This window comes from Stenella coeruleoalba (genome assembly GCF_951394435.1).
Source record: "Stenella coeruleoalba genome assembly, contig: scaffold_33, whole genome shotgun sequence".
Lineage (NCBI taxonomy): Eukaryota > Metazoa > Chordata > Mammalia > Artiodactyla > Delphinidae > Stenella > Stenella coeruleoalba.
Window position 1 is genome coordinate 1,267,021 of NW_027646420.1, and position 15,993 is coordinate 1,283,013.

At 43.8% G+C, this 15,993-nt stretch overlaps 1 long non-coding RNA gene across 4 annotated transcripts in view; it reads right to left on the minus strand.

Annotated features, from left to right (window-relative positions):
* LOC307181126 overlaps positions 1 to 15,993 on the minus strand; it is an 872,172-nt gene that overhangs the window by 67,351 nt on the left and 788,828 nt on the right. For all 4 annotated transcript variants that reach the window (XR_013825926.1, XR_013825927.1, XR_013825928.1 and 1 more), the window contains exon 3: positions 5,285 to 5,366. This is a non-coding gene — a long non-coding RNA (uncharacterized lncRNA). The remainder of the gene's footprint in view (positions 1 to 5,284; positions 5,367 to 15,993) is intronic.

Here is a 15,993-nt window from a genome sequence, read left to right on the forward strand (position 1 = left end):
AAGCGGGGCAGAATTGCAGGAAACCGATTTCAGGAGGTAGACTGGAATTGCATTGAAAGCATAGGAAAAGAGGCCGAACGTCCACAATGATGCACTTGGCCAAAAAGGGCGTATGCGTTTTTTCCTGAATATATTCAGGAAAAAACGCATACGCCCTTTTTGGCCAACCAAGCAAGCTTGCAAAGGAAATCTGCACTACAATGAAGTCTCACTTCCCCCCGGTCAAAAGGGCCATCTGAAAAAAGTGTAAAATCCAGAAAGGCAGGACAGGCCATGGAGAACTGGGAGCCTTGTTATGCTGATGGGCGGGATGTAAATTGCAAACAACCACTCTGGAGAAGTGTATGGTGTTTCCTGAAACATCTAAAAAACAAAGCAACAGAGCCTAGGGCACTTCCACTTATGGTCCTATAGCTTAGGGAATTTAAAATCAAAAAGACACAGCCACCCCAAAGTTTGGAATGGCTCTGTTTACAAGAACCTCGTTTACAGTACAAGTTCAACATCGCAGAAAGTGAAAAATGGATAAAGAAGTTGTGGTATTTACTTACAAAGCAATATCACTCAGCAATGAAATCTGTGTCATCAGGCCCTTAGCAGCACAATGAGTGGATTCAGGTATGATGATTCTAACTGAAATAAGTCACACAGAAAAAGAAACATCATAAGATATCAGTAATACACGGAATGGAAACTTGGCTACACAGGAACTGAATTACAGAACAGAACAGGGTCTCAAATTTAGAAAATCAACTTATGCTTGCTTAAGGGGAAAGGTGAGTTGGGGTGCTGCATAAAACCAGAGATTGAAATGAGCACAGATAAAGTTCCTTAAGCCAAATATGGAATAGACAAGAGCTACTCCTTGCTCAACGAAATGGACTCAACACCGCATATTAAACACCTAAGAATGTACCTGACTAGTAAGTATCTTAAAACCTATGGATTGCTATGTCTCCGAAAGAGAATCAAGCATGTGTACAGGGGCATAAACGCAGCAGTGATAGGATTGGAGAGGTTCGTGAGCAAATGAAGACCCTTTGAAGTCATATTGCATGGTACCCATTCCACGGGTTTCAACTACCCAGGTTTTAGGTATTCTTCCTTCAGCTAAAACATGCATGTGGAACCCAAGTATGATCAACCATGTGAACGGGAGACGTGTTCAAATATGTCTCAGTTTTCTTCCCCTGGTACTCGGGTGCAACATTCCAGACGCTTTACTAACACTCTCCCGACTTGGAGAGTCAGTCCCTTTAACCTCCTGTTTGGCCCAGTTTGCAATTTCTGCGGAAGATGAACAGGAATAGCGAGAACCAATGAGAGGCTAGCTGGAGGTGTCTGGACGGGCAAATTTAACTCTCATTTCCCACCAGGAAGAGGAAATAACCAAAGGCTCAGTGTGCCGTGCCGGAACCAGATTAGGGCCTGAAGCCATCCTGCGGTGTTGCGGCCAGCTCACAAGAAAACGAGTTGAAGAAAGGAGCTCAGGGGCACTGTAATTCACAAACCTGCAGAGTTATAAATGACAGCTATCGTCCAAAAATAGACTGAAGTAAGGCTGCCAAGAGGACTTGAAAGCGGGGCAGAATTGCAGGAAACCGATTTCAGGAGGTAGACTGGAATTGCATTGAAAGCATAGGAAAAGAGGCAGAACGTCCACAATGATGCACTTGGCCAAAAAGGGCGTATGCGTTTTTTCCTGAATATATTCAGGAAAAAACGCATACGCCCTTTTTGGCCAACCAAGCAAGCTTGCAAAGGAAATCTGCACTACAATGAAGTCTCACTTCCCCCCGGTCAAAAGGGCCATCTGAAAAAAGGGTAAAATCCAGAAAGGCAGGACAGGCCATGGAGAACTGGGAGCCTTGTTATGCTGATGGGCGGGATGTAAATTGCCAACAACCACTCTGGAGAAGTGTATGGTGTTTCCTGAAACATCTAAAAAACAAAGCAACAGAACCTAGGGCACTTCCACTTATGGTCCTATAGCTTAGGGAAATTAAAATCAAAAAGACACAGCCACCCCAAAGTTTGGAACGGCTCTGTTTACAAGAACCTCGTTTACAGTACAAGTTCAACATCGCAGAAAGTGAAAAATGGATAAAGAAGTTGTGGTATTTACTTACAAAGCAATATCACTCAGCAATGAAATCTGTGTCATCAGGCCCTTAGCAGCACAATGAGTGGATTCAGGTATGATGATTCTAACTGAAATAAGTCACACAGAAAAAGAAACATCATAAGATATCACTAATACACGGAATGTAAACTTGGCTACACAGGAACTGCATTCCAAAACAGAACAGGGTCTCAAATTTCGAAAACCAACTTATGCTTGCTTAAGGGGAAAGGTGAGTTGGGGTGCTGCATAAAACCAGAGATTGAAATGAGCACAGATAAAGTTCCTTAAGCCAAATATGGAATAGACAAGAGCTACTCCTTGCTCAACGAAATGGACTCAAAACCCCATATTAAACGCCTAAGAATGTACCTGACTAGTAAGTATCTTAAAACCTATGGATTGCTATGTCTCCAAAAGAGAATCAAGCGTGTGTACAGGGGCATAAACGCAGCAGTGATAGGATTGGAGAGGTTCGGGGAGCAAATGAAGACCCTTTGAAGTCATATTGCATGGTACCCATTACACGGGTCTCAACTCTCCAGGTTTAAGGTATTCTTCCTTCAGCTAAAACATGCATGTGGAACCCAGAGTATGATCAACCATGTGAACGGGAGACGTGTTCAAATATGTCTCAGTTTTCCTCCCCTGGTACTCGGGTGCAACATTCCAGATGCTTTACTAACACTCTCCCGACTTGGAGAGTCAGTCCCTTTAACCTCCTGTTTGGCCCAGTTTGCAATTTCTGTGGAAGATGAACAGGAATAGCGAGAACCAATGAGAGACTAGCTGGAGGTGTCTGGATGGGCAAATTTAACTCTCATTTCCCACCAGGAAGAGGAATTAACCAAAGGCTCAGCGTGCCGTGCCAGAACCAGATTAGGGCCTGAAGCCATCCTGCGGTGTTGCGGCCAGCTCAAAAGAAAGCGAGTTGAAGAAAGGAGCTCAGGGGCACTGTAATTCACAAACCTGCAGAGTTATAATTGACAGCTATCGTCCAAAAATAGACTGAAGTAAGGCTGCCAAGAGGACTTGAAAGCGGGGCAGAATTGCAGGAAACCGATTTCTGGAGGTAGACTGGAATTGCATTAAAGGCATAGGAAAAGAGGCAGAACGTCCACAATGATGCACTTGGCCAAAAAGGGCGTATGCGTTTTTTCCTGAATATATTCAGGAAAAAACGCATACGCCCTTTTTGGCCAACCAAGCAAACTTGCAAAGGAAATCTGCACTACAATGAAGTCTCACTTCTCCCCGGTCAAAAGGGCCATCTGAAAAAAGTGTAAACTCCAGAAAGGCAGGACAGGCCATGGAGAACTGGGAGCCTTGTTATGCTGATGGGCGGGATGTAAATTGCCAACAGACGCTCAGGAGAAGTGTATGGTGTTTCCTGAAACATCTAAAAAACAAAGCATCAGAGCCTAGGGCACTTCCACTTATGGTCCTATAGCTTAGGGAAATTAAAATGAAAAAGACACAGCCACCCCAAAGTTTGGAACGGCTCTGTTTACAAGAACCTCGTTTACAGTACAAGTTCAGCATCGCAGAAAGTGAAAAATGGATAAAAAAGTTGTGGTATTTACTTACAAAGCAATATCACTCAGCAATGAAATCTGTGTCATCAGGCCCTTAGCAGCACAATGAGTGGATTCAGGTATGATGATTCTAACTGAAATAAGTCACACAGAAAAAGAAACATCATAAGATATCACTAATACACGGAATGTAAACTTGGCTACACAGGAACTGCATTCCAAAACAGAACAGGGTCTCAAATTTCGAAAACCAACTTATGCTTGCTTAAGGGGAAAGGTGAGTTGGGGTGCTGCATAAAACCAGAGATTGAAATGAGCACAGATAAAGTTCCTTAAGCCAAATATGGAACAGACAAGAGCTACTCCTTGCTCAACGAAATGGACTCAACACCGCATATTAAACGCCTAAAATGTACCTGACTAGTAAGTATCTAAAAACCTATGGATTGCTATGTCTCCAAAAGAGAATCAAGCATGTGTACAGGGGCATAAACGCAGCAGTGATAGGATTGGAGAGGTTCGGTGAGCAAATGAACACCCTTTGAAGTCATATTGCATGGTACCCATTCCACGGGTTTCAAATACCCAGGTTTAAGGTATTCTTCCTTCAGCTAAAACATGCATGTGGAACCTAGATTATGATCAACCATGAGATCGGGAGACGTGTTCAAATATGTCTCAGTTTTCGTACCCTGGTACTCGGGTGCAACATTCCAGACGCTTTACTAACACTCTCCCCACTTGGAAAGTCAGCGCCTTTAACCTCCTGTTTGGCCCAGTTTGCAATTTCTGCGGAAGATGAACAGGAATAGCTAGAACCAATGAGAGGCTAGCTGGAGATGTCTGGACGGGCAAATTTAACTCTCATTTCCCACCAGGAAGAGGAAATAACCAAAGGCTCAGCGTGCTGTACCGGAACCAGATTAGGGCCTGAAGCCATCCTGCGGTGTTGCGGCCAGCTCAAAAGAAAGCGAGTTGAAGAAAGGAGCTCAGGGGCACTGTAATTCACAAACATGCAGAGTTATAAATGACAGCTATCGTCCAAAAATAGACTGAAGTAAGGCTGCCAAGAGGACTTGAAAACGGGGCAGAATTGCAGGAAACCGATTTCAGGAGGTAGACTGGAATTGCATTGAAAGCATAGGAAAAGAGGCAGAACGTCCACAATGATGCACTTGGCCAAAAAGGGCGTATGCGTTTTTTCCTGAATATATTCAGGAAAAAACGCATACGCCCTTTTTGGCCAACCAAGCAAGCTTGCAAAGGAAATCTGCACTACAATGAAGTCTCACTTCCCCCTGGTCAAAAGGGCCATCTGAAAAAAGTGTAAAATCCAGAAAGGCAGGACAGGCCATGGAGAACTGGGAGCCTTGTTATGCTGATGGGCGGGATGTAAATTGCCAACAACCACTCGGGAGAAGTGTATGGTGTTTCCTGAAACATCTAAAAAACAAAGCAACAGAGCCTAGGGCACTTCCACTTATGGTCCTATAGCTTAGGGAATTTAAAATCAAAAAGACACAGCCACCCCAAAGTTTGGAACGGCTCTGTTTACAAGAACCTCGTTTACAGTACAAGTTCAACATCGCAGAAAGTGAAAAATGGATAAAGAAGTTGTGGTATTTACTTAAAAAGCAATATCACTCAGCAATGAAATCTGTGTCATCAGGCCCTTAGCAGCACAATGAGTGGATTCAGGTATGATGATTCTAACTGAAATAAGTCACACAGAAAAAGAAACATCATAAGATATCAGTAATACACGGAATGTAAACTTGGCTACACAGGAACTGAATTACAGAACAGAACAGGGTCTCAAATTTCGAAAACCAACTTATGCTTGCTTAAGGGGAAAGGTGAGTTCGGGTGCTGCATAAAACCAGAGATTGAAATGAGCACAGATAAAGTTCCTTAAGCCAAATATGGAATAGACAAGAGCTACTCCTTGCTCAACGAAATGGACTCAACACCGCATATTAAACGCCTAAGAATGTACCTGACTAGTAAGTATCTTAAAACCTATGGATTGCTATGTCTCCGAAAGAGAATCAAGCATGTGTACAGGGGCATAAACGCAGCAGTGATAGGATTGGAGAGGTTCGGTGAGCAAATGAAGACCCTTTGAAGTCATATTGCATGGTACCCATTCCACGGGTTTCAACTACCCAGGTTTTAGGTATTCTTCCTTCAGCTAAAACATGTATGTGGAACCCAAGTATGATCAACCATGTGAACGGGAGACGTGTTCAAATATGTCTCAGTTTTCTTCCCCTGGTACTCGGGTGCAACATTCCAGACGCTTTACTAACACTCTCCCGACTTGGAGAGTCAGTCCCTTTAACCTCCTGTTTGGCCCAGTTTGCAATTTCTGCGGAAGATGAACAGGAATAGCGAGAACCAATGAGAGGCTAGCTGGAGGTGTCTGGACGGGCAAATTTAACTCTCATTTCCCACCAGGAAGAGGAAATAACCAAAGGCTCAGTGTGCCGTGCCGGAACCAGATTAGGGCCTGAAGCCATCCTGCGGTGTTGCGGCCAGCTCACAAGAAAACGAGTTGAAGAAAGGAGCTCAGGGGCACTGTAATTCACAAACCTGCAGAGTTATAAATGACAGCTATCGTCCAAAAATAGACTGAAGTAAGGCTGCCAAGAGGACTTGAAAGCGGGGCAGAATTGCAGGAAACCGATTTCAGGAGGTAGACTGGAATTGCATTGAAAGCATAGGAAAAGAGGCAGAACGTCCACAATGATGCACTTGGCCAAAAAGGGCGTATGCGTTTTTTCCTGAATATATTCAGGAAAAAACGCATACGCCCTTTTTGGCCAACCAAGCAAGCTTGCAAAGGAAATCTGCACTACAATGAAGTCTCACTTCCCCCCGGTCAAAAGGGCCATCTGAAAAAAGTGTAAAATCCAGAAAGGCAGGACAGGCCATGGAGAACTGGGAGCCTTGTTATGCTGATGGGCGGGATGTAAATTGCCAACAACCACTCGGGAGAAGTGTATGGTGTTTCCTGAAACATCTAAAATACAAAGCAACAGAACCTAGGGCACTTCCACTTATGGTCCTATAGCTTAGGGAAATTAAAATCAAAAAGACACAGCCACCCCAAAGTTTGGAACGGCTCTGTTTACAAGAACCTCGTTTACATTACAAGTTCAACATCGCAGAAAGTGAAAAATGGATAAAGAAGTTGTGGTATTTACTTACAAAGCAATATCACTCAGCAATGAAATCTGTGTCATCAGGCCCTTAGCAGCACAATGAGTGGATTCAGGTATGATGATTCTAACTGAAATAAGTCACACAGAAAAAGAAACATCATAAGATATCAGTAATACACGGAATGTAAACTTGGCTACACAGGAACTGAATTACAGAACAGAACAGTGTCTCAAATTTAGAAAACCAACTTATGCTTGCTTAAGGGGAAAGGTGAGTTGGGGTGCTGCATAAAACCAGAGATTGAAATGAGCACAGATAAAGTTCCTTAAGCCAAATATGGAATAGACAAGAGCTACTCCTTGCTCAATGAAATGGACTCAACACCGCATATTAAACGCCTAAGAATGTACCTGACTAGTAAGTATCTTAAAACCTATAGATTGCTATGTCTCCGAAAGAGAATCAAGCATGTGTACAGGGGCATAAACGCAGCAGTGATAGGATTGGAGAGGTTCAGTGAGCAAATGAAGACCCTTTGAAGTCATATTGCATGGTACCCATTCCACGGGTTTCAACTACCCAGATTTTAGGTATTCTTCCTTCAGCTAAAACATGCATGTGGAACCCAGAGTATGATCAACCATGTGATCTGGAGACGTGTTCAAATATGTCTCAGTTTTCCTCCCCTGGTACTCGGGTGCAACATTCCAGATGCTTTACTAACACTCTCCCGACTTGGAGAGTCAGTCCCTTTAACCTCCTGTTTGGCCCAGTTTGCAATTTCTGCGGAAGATGAACAGGAATAGCGAGAACCAATGAGAGGCTAGCTGGAGGTGTCTGGATGGGCAAATTTAACTCTCATTTCCCACCAGGAAGCGGAATTAACCAAAGGCTCAGCATGCCGGGCCGGAACCAGATTAGGGCCTGAAGCCATCCTGCGGAGTTTCGGCCAGGTCACAAGAAAGCGAGTTGAAGAAAGGAGCTCAGGGGCACTGTAATTCACAAACCTGCAGAGTTATAAATGACAGCTATCGTCCAAAAATAGACTGAAGTAAGGCTGCCAAGAGGACTTGAAAGCGGGGCAGAATTGCAGGAAACCGATTTCAGGAGGTAGACTGGAATTGCATTGAAAGCATAGGAAAAGAGGCAGAACGTCCACAATGATGCACTTGGCCAAAAAGGGCGTATGCGTGTTTTCCTGAATATATTCAGGAAAAAACGCATACGCCCTTTTTGGCCAACCAAGCAAGCTTGCAAAGGAAATCTGCACTACAATGAAGTCTCACTTCCCCCCGGTCAAAAGGGCCATCTGAAAAAAGTGTAAAATCCAGAAAGGCAGGACAGGCCATGGAGAACTGGGAGCAACCACTTGGGAGAAGTGTATGGTGTTTCCTGAAACATCTAAAAAACAAAGCAACAGAACCTAGGGCACTTCCACTTATGGTCCTATAGCTTAGGGAAATTAAAATGAAAAAGACACAGCCACCCCAAAGTTTGGAACGGCTCTGTTTACAAGAACCTCGTTTACAGTACAAGTTCAACATCGCAGAAAGTGAAAAATGGATAAAGAAGTTGTGGTATTTACTTACAAAGCAATATCACTCAGCAATGAAATCTGTGTCATCAGGCCCTTAGCATCACAATGAGTGGATTCAGGTATGATGATTCTAACTGAAATAAGTCACACAGAAAAAGAAACATCATAAGATATCAGTAATACACGGAATGTAAACTTGGCTACACAGGAACTGAATTACAGAACAGAACAGGGTCTCAAATTTAGAAAACCAACTTATGCTTGCTTAAGGGTAAAGGTGAGTTGGGGTGCTGCATAAAACCAGAGATTGAAATGAGCACAGATAAAGTTCCTTAAGCCAAATATGGAATAGACAAGAGCTACTCCTTGCGCAACGAAATGGACTCAACACCGCATATTAAACGCCTAAGAATGTACCTGACTAGTAAGTATCTTAAAACCTATGGATTGCTATGTCTCCGAAAGAGAATCAAGCATGTGTACATGGGCATAAATGCAGCAGTGATAGGATTGGAGGGGTTCGTGAGCAAATGAAGACCCTTTGAAGTCATATTGCATGCTACCCATTCCACGGGTCTCAACTCTCCAAGTTTAAGGTATTGTTTCTTCAGCTAAAACATGCATGTGGAACCTAGATTATGATCAACCATGTGATCGGGAGACGTGTTCAAATATGTCTCAGTTTTCGTACCCTGGTACTCGGGTTCAACATTCCAGACGCTTTACTAACACTCTCCCCACTTGGAGAGTCAGTCCCTTTAACCTCCTGTTTGGCCCAGTTTGCAATTTCTGTGGAAGATGAACAGGAATAGCGAGAACCAATGAGAGACTAGCTGGAGGTGTCTGGATGGGCAAATTTAACTCTCATTTCCCACCAGGAAGAGGAATTAACCAAAGGCTCAGCGTGCCATGCCGGAACCAGATTAGGGCCTGTAGACATCCTGCGGTGTTGCGGCCAGGTCACAAGAAAGCGAGTTGAAGAAAGGAGCTCAGGGGCACTGTAATTCACAAACCTGCAGAGTTATAATTGACAGCTATCGTCCAAAAATAGACTGAAGTAAGGCTGCCAAGAGGACTTGAAAGTGGGGCAGAATTGCAGGAAACCGATTTCAGGAGGTAGACTGGAATTGCATTAAAGGCATAGGAAAAGAGGCAGAACGTCCACAATGATGCACTTGGCCAAAAAGGGCGTATGCGTTTTTTCCTGAATATATTCAGGAAAAAACGCATACGCCCTTTTTGGCCAACCAAGCAAACTTGCAAAGGAAATCTGCACTACAATGAAGTCTCACTTCTCCCCGGTCAAAAGGGCCATCTGAAAAAAGTGTAAACTCCAGAAAGGCAGGACAGGCCATGGAGAACTGGGAGCCTTGTTATGCTGATGGGCGGGATGTAAATTGCCAACAGATGCTCAGGAGAAGTGTATGGTGTTTCCTGAAACATCTAAAAAACAAAGCATCAGAGCCTAGGGCACTTCCACTTATGGTCCTATAGCTTAGGGAAATTAAAATGAAAAAGACACAGCCACCCCAAAGTTTGGAACGGCTCTGTTTACAAGAACCTCGTTTACAGTACAAGTTCAACATCGCAGAAAGTGAAAAATGGATAAAAAAGTTGTGGTATTTACTTACAAAGCAATATCACTCAGCAATGAAATCTGTGTCATCAGGCACTTAGCAGCACAATGAGGGGATTCAGGTATGATGATTCTAACTGAAATAAGTCACACAGAAAAAGAAACATCATAAGATATCACTAATACACGGAATGTAAACTTGGCTACACAGGAACTGAATTACAGAACAGAACAGGGTCTCAAATTTCGAAAACCAACTTATGCTTGCTTAAGGGGAAAGGTGAGTTGGGGTGCTGCATAAAACCAGAGATTGAAATGAGCACAGATAAAGTTCCTTAAGCCAAATATGGAACAGACAAGAGCTACTCCTTGCTCAACGAAATGGACTCAACACCGCATATTAAACGCCTAAAATGTACCTGACTAGTAAGTATCTAAAAACCTATGGATTGCTATGTCTCCGAAAGAGAATCAAGCATGTGTACAGGGGCATAAACTCAGCAGTGATAGGATTGGAGAGGTTCGGTGAGCAAATGAAGACCCTTTGAAGTCATATTGCATGGTACCCATTCCACGGGTCTTAACTCTCCAGGTTTAAGGTATTCTTCCTTCAGCTAAAACATGCATGTGGAACCCAGAGTATGATCAACCATGTGATCGGGAGACGTGTTCAAATATGTCTCAGTTTTCCTCCCCTGGTACTCGGGTGCAACATTCCAGACGCATTACTAACACTCTCCCCACTTGGAGAGTCAGCGCCTTTAACCTCCTGTTTGGCCCAGTTTGCAATTTCTGCGGAAGATGAACAGGAACAGCTAGAACCAATGAGAGGCTAGCTGGAGATGTCTGGACGGGCAAATTTAACTCTCATTTCCCACCAGGAAGAGGAAATAACCAAAGGCTCAGCGTGCCGTACCGGAACCAGATTAGGGCCTGAAGCCATCCTGCGGTGTTGCGGCCAGCTCAAAAGAAAGCGAGTTGAAGAAAGGAGCTCAGGGGCACTGTAATTCACAAACCTGCAGAGTTATAAATGACAGCTATCGTCCAAAAATAGACTGAAGTAAGGCTGCCAAGAGGACTTGAAAGCGGGGCAGAATTGCAGGAAACCGATTTCAGGAGGTAGACTGGAATTGCATTGAAAGCATAGGAAAAGAGGCAGAACGTCCACAATGATGCACTTGGCCAAAAAGGGCGTATGCGTTTTTTCCTGAATATATTCAGGAAAAAACGCATACGCCCTTTTTGGCCAACCAAGCAAGCTTGCAAAGGAAATCTGCACTACAATGAAGTCTCACTTCCCCCCGGTCAAAAGGGCCATCTGAAAAAAGTGTAAAATCCAGAAAGGCAGGACAGGCCATGGAGAACTGGGAGCCTTGTTATGCTGATGGGCGGGATGTAAATTGCCAACAGACACTCAGGAGAAGTGTATGGTGTTTCCTGAAACATCTAAAAAACAAAGCAACAGAGCCGAGGGCACTTGCGCTTATGGTCCTATAGCTTAGGGAAATTAAAATCAAAAAGACACAGCCACCCCAAAGTTTGGGACGCCTCCGTTTACAAGAACCTCGTTTACCGTACAAGTTCAATATCACAGAAAGTGAAAAATGGATAAACAACTTGTGGTACTTACGTACAATGCAGTATCACGCAGCAATGAAATCTATGTCATCAGGCCCGTAGCAGCATAATGAGTGGATTCAGGTACGATGATTCTAACTGAAATAAGTCACACAGAAAAAGAAACATCATAAGATATCACTAATACACGGAATGTAAACTTGGCTACACAGGAACTGCATTCCAAAACAGAACAGAGTCTCAAATTTAGAAAACCAACTTATGCTTGCTTAAGGGGAAAGGTGAGTTGGGGTGCTGCATAAAACCAGATATTGAAATGAGCACAGATAAAGTTCCTTAAGCCAAATATGGAATACACAAGAGCTACTCCTTGCTCAACGAAATGGACACAAAACCCCATATTAAACGCCTAAGAATGCACCTGACTAGTAAGTATCTTAAAACCTATGGATTGCTATGTCTCCGAAAGAGAATCAAGCATGTGTACAGGGGCATAAACGCAGCAGTGATAGGATTGGAGAGGTTCGTGAGCAAATGAAGACCCTTTGAAGTCATATTGCATGGTACCCATTCCACGGGTTTCAACTACCCAGGTTTAAGGTATTCTTCCTTCATCTAAAACATGCATGTGGAACCTAGAGTATGATCAACCATGTGATCGGGAGACGTGTTCAAATATGTCTCAGTTTTCGTACCCTGGTACTCGGGTGCAACATTCCAGACGCTTTACTAACACTCTCCCCACTTGGAGAGTCAGCGCCTTTAACCTCCTGTTTGGCCCAGTTTGCAATTTCTGCGGAAGATGAACAGGAATAGGGAGAACCAATGAGAGACTAGCTGGAGGTGTCTGGTCGGGCAAATTTAACTCTCATTACCCACCAGGAAGAGGAAATAACCAAAGGCTCAGCGTGCCGTGCCGGAACCAGATTAGGGCCGGAAGCCATCCTGCGGTGTTGCGGCCAGCTCAAAAGAAAGCGAGTTGAAGAAAGGAGCTCAGGGGCACTGTAATTCACAAACCTGCAGAGTTATAAATGACAGCTATCGTCCAAAAATAGACTGAAGTAAGGCTGCCAAGAGGACTTGAAAGCGGGGCAGAATTGCAGGAAACCGATTTCAGGAGGTAGACTGGAATTGCATTGAAAGCATAGGAAAAGAGGCAGAACGTCCACAATGATGCACTTGGCCAAAAAGGGCGTATGCGTTTTTTCCTGAATACATTCAGGAAAAAACGCATACGCCCTTTTTGGCCAACCAAGCAAGCTTGCAAAGGAAATCTGCACTACAATGAAGTCTCACTTCCCCCCGGTCAAAAGGGCCATCTGATAAAAGTGTAAAATCCAGAAAGGCAGGACAGGCCATGGAGAACTGGGAGCCTTGTTATGCTGATGGGCGGGATGTAAATTGCCAAGAACCACTTGGGAGAAGTGTATGGTGTTTCCTGAAACAACTAAAAAACAAAGCAACAGAACCTAGGGCACTTCCACTTATGGTCCTATAGCTTAGGGAAATTAAAATCAAAAAGACACAGCCACCCCAAAGTTTGGAACGGCTCTGTTTACAAGAACCTCGTTTACAGTACAAGTTCAACATCGCAGAAAGTGAAAAATGGATAAAGAAGTTGTGGTATTTACTTACAAAGCAATATCACTCAGCAATGAAATCTGTGTCATCAGGCCCTTAGCAGCACAATGAGTGGATTCAGGTATGATGATTCTAACTGAAATAAGTCACACAGAAAAAGAAACATCATAAGATATCAGTAATACACGGAATGGAAACTTGGCTACACAGGAACTGAATTACAGAACAGAACAGGGTCTCAAATTTAGAAAACTAACTTATGCTTGCTTAAGGGGAAAGGTGAGTTGGGGTGCTGCATAAAACCAGAGATTGAAATGAGCACAGATAAAGTTCCTTAAGCCAAATATGGAATAGACAAGAGCTACTCCTTGCTCAACGACATGGACACAACACCCCATATTAAACACCTAAGAATGTACCTGACTAGTAAGTATCTTAAAACCTATGGATTGCTATGTCTCTGAAAGAGAATCAAGCATGTGTACAGGGGCATAAACGCAGCAGTGATAGGATTGGAGAGGTTCGTGAGCAAATGAAGACCCTTTGAAGTCATATTGCATGGTACCCATTCCACGGGTTTCAACTACCCAGGTTTAAGGTATTCTTCCTTCAGCTAAAACATGCATGTGGAACCTAGAGTATGATCAACCATGTGATCGGGAGACGTGTTCAAATATGTCTCAGTTTTCGTACCCTGGTACTCGGGTGCAACTTTCCAGACGCTTTACTAACACTCTCCCGACTTGGAGAGTCAGTCCCTTTAACCTCCTGTTTGGCCCAGTTTGCAATTTCTGTGGAAGATGAACAGGAATAGCGAGAACCAATGAAAGAATAGCTGGAGGTGTCTAGATGGGCAAATTTAACTCTCATTTCCCACCAGGAAGAGGAATTAACCAAAGGCTCAGCGTGCCGTGCCAGAACCAGATTAGGGCCTGAAGACATCCTGCGGTGTTGCGGCCAGGCCATAAGAAAGCGAGTTGAAGAAAGGAGCTCAGGGGCACTGTAATTCACAAACCTGCAGAGTTATAAATGACAGCTATCGTCCAAAAATAGACTGAAGTAAGGCTGCCAAGAGGACTTGAAAGCGGGGCAGAATTGCAGGAAACCGATTTCAGGAGGTAGACTGGAATTGCATTGAAAGCATAGGAAAAGAGGCAGAACGTCCACAATGATGCACTTGGCCAAAAAGGGCGTATGCGTTTTTTCCTGAGCCCTTTTTGGCCAACCAAGCAAGCTTGCAAAGGAAATCTGCACTACAATGAAGTCTCACTTCCCCCCGGTCAAAAGGGCCATCTGAAAAAAGTGTAAAATCCAGAAAGGCAGGACAGGCCATGGAGAACTGGGAGCCTTGTTATGCTGATGGGCGGGATGTAAATTGCCAACAGACACTCAGGAGAAGTGTATGGTGTTTCCTGAAACATCTAAAAAACCAAGCTACAGAGCCGAGGGCACTTGCGCTTATGGTCCTATAGCTTAGGGAAATTAAAATCAAAAAGACACAGCCACCCCAAAGTTTGGGACGCCTCCGTTTACAAGAACCTCGTTTACCGTACAAGTTCAATATCACAGAAAGTGAAAAATGGATAAAGAACTTGTGGTACTTACGTACAATGCAGTATCACTCAGCAATGAAATCTATGTCATCAGGCCCATAGCAGCATAATGAGTGGATTCAGGTATGATGATTCTAACTGAAATAAGTCACACAGAAAAAGAAACATCATAAGATATCACTAATACACGGAATGTAAACTTGGCTACACATGAACTGCATTCCAAAACAGAACAGGGTCTCAAATTTAGAAAACCAACTTATGCTTGCTTAAGGTGAAAGGTGAGTTGGGGTGCTGCATAAAACCAGAGATTGAAATGAGCACAGATAAAGTCCCTTAAGCCAAATATGGAATACACAAGAGCTACTCCTTGCTCAACGAAATGGACACAAAACCCCATATTAAACGCCTAAGAATGCACCTGACTAGTAAGTATCTTAAAACCTATGGATTGCTATGTCTCCGAAAGAGAATCAAGCATGTGTACAGGGGCATAAACGCAGCAGTGATAGGATTGGAGAGGTTCGTGAGCAAATGAAGACCCTTTGAAGTCATATTGCATGGTACCCATTCCACGGGTTTCAACTACCCAGGTTTAAGGTATTCTTCCTTCATCTAAAACATGCATGTGGAACCTAGAGTATGATCAACCATGTGATCGGGAGACGTGTTCAAATATGTTTCAGTTTTCGTACCCTGGTACTCGGGTGCAACATTCCAGACGCTTTACTAACACTCTCCCCACTTGGAGAGTCAGTTCCTTTAACTTCCTGTTTGGCCCAGTTTGCAATTTCTGTGGAAGATGAACAGGAATAGCGAGAACCAATGAAAGACTAGCTGGAGGTGTCTGGATGGGCAAATATAACTCTCATTTCCCACCAGGAAGAGGAATTAACCAAAGGCTCAGCGTGCCGTGCCGGAACCAGATTAGGGACTGAAGACATCCTGCGGTGTTGCGGCCAGGTCACAAGAAAGCGAGTTGAAGAAAGGAGCTCAGGGGCACTGTAATTCACAAACCTGCAGAGTTATAAATGACAGCTATCGTCCAAAAATAGACTGAAGTAAGGCTGCCAAGAGGACTTGAAAGCGGGGCAGAATTGCAGGAAACCGATTTCAGGAGGTAGACTGGAATTGCATTGAAAGCATAGGAAAAGAGGCAGAACGTCCACAATGATGCACTTGGCCAAAAAGGGCGTATGCGTTTTTTCCTGAATATATTCAGGAAAAAACGCATACGCCCTTTTTGGCCAACCAAGCAAGCTTGCAAAGGAAATCTGCACTACAATGAAGTCTCACTTCCCCCCGGTCAAAAGGGCCATCTGAAAAAAGTGTAAAATCCAGAAAGG